We start from the raw sequence: 1,816 nt of genomic DNA, 5'->3' as shown, positions 1-1,816 counted from the left end.
GTCCTTTAAATTTACCCCCGCCCAAGTAGAAGGCCGCTGGAAAACGGTTTTGTCGGCGTATAGGAGACATAAGGACCATCAAAGGAAAACAGGTGCAGAACTAAAACAATACGAGTACGAAGAGGAGATAGATTCAATCCTTGGGGGAAGTCATGCCGTCACCCCAAAACATCTACTATCCAGTCAGAATAGTTCAACTTCATCGTCATCTTCAATTCCTTCGGCTTCATCGTCATCCTCATCAGCTTGTCAGAGTAATGACAGAAATGATTCAGACAGCAGCAGTGAAGTTGAATGTACCTCAAAAGGTAAAAAGAGGAAAATTGATAAGAAAAAAACAGGTACATCAGGGGTGTCTGCAATGATCAGTTTCCTTGAAAGTTACACAGAGAGCACCGAGAAGAGAAACGAGGAGGCAGCAAAGAAAGCAGATGAAAAACATGAGCGGCATATGGAGATCCTGAAAGGATTAACTGCAGTAATGACCCAACTCGTCCCCCCAAAAAAATAAATCAGAATTTGGTACGAACCTTTAAAAAATTAATTTGTATAATATTGAATCATGCTGTAAATAACCTCATTATTTCATTTATCACATAACTGGGATGGAAGTTAAATGTTATGAAAATTGGGACCCTGACCCCCCAGGGAGCTGAAGGGCAGGGCCTAAAAAGGGGAAAATGTTACAATATTTTAAAAAATCTTCTTCTGCTGAACCAGAAACCCTGCAATCAAATACTCTTTATAGATGGAAATTACGGTCTAAAGATGCTCTATCAAAATTATACATTTTATTACTGCCGGGTCACCCATTCTCCCCTGGGGAAGGGGTAATATTTACTTTAGTTTATATAGGGAAATAACACTTTGCAGTATATTTTCAATCATGTTGTTTACTGTTTTGTAGGAAAACATTTCAACTTATCATAGGATGCAAATTGGATGGTATGAACATTGGTACCCTTACTTTTATGAAAATGAGCATTTCTCAGGTGACCGCTAAGGCCCATGGGCCTCTTGTTTTAGGCTAACATAAAAAGGGCCGTATTATGGTATAGCGACTGCGTTGTCTGTCCGTCTGTCTGTTAACATTTGTTTGTCATTGCTCTATAGGATTTATTTTGGCATGTATTTTAATGAAACTATGCATACATGTAGTATTAAGAAACAACATATCTTAAGAGTTCGCGCTTCGGAGGACTGGCCCTAAGGTCAAGGTCACTGTAGAAATTGGCTTGTCATCACTCTTCATCAGTTTCAGTCAGATTATGATTATATATACTGTATTTCTGAAACATGATTTTTTTGTGCAATTAATGTGTAAAGGTACTGTAACTTGTATACATCATATGTGTAATTCCTATTTTCATTTCTTTTCAGATTCATCTAGTGACTCTGAAACTTCAACGGGTGTCCCCTCTGATTATGAGTGGAACTGGAACAGTGATGTGACCATAACTTTCAGTGATGAGACTGATGACAATAATGCCAACTGGATGACCACCAATTACACTCCCAACTCTGATTGGGATTGGGAGAGTGACCAAACAGTAACGTACAGCGATGTTGTGGATGAGGCAGTCACGACAGAAGACTGAATTGTTGTTAAAGTGTTGAGATGTTCATTGAATATGTTCATTTGGTCATCAGTTAAGTACTGGTTTCAAATTATACCTTTAACATATTTTTGTAATTATTGGTAATAGCCTCAGGCCAAGTTCATGTATGTTGCTGACTGCAATGATGTGTAATAATTCATTTTTTTCCAAATGTTAGGCCGGCAATAATTGTTTCGAATTTTTGTGAAAATGTTCTG

This window comes from Mizuhopecten yessoensis, unplaced genomic scaffold (assembly GCF_002113885.1).
Source record: "Mizuhopecten yessoensis strain PY_sf001 unplaced genomic scaffold, ASM211388v2 scaffold1501, whole genome shotgun sequence".
Taxonomy (NCBI): domain Eukaryota; kingdom Metazoa; phylum Mollusca; class Bivalvia; order Pectinida; family Pectinidae; genus Mizuhopecten; species Mizuhopecten yessoensis.
Note: the sequence above shows the minus strand (reverse complement) of the source record.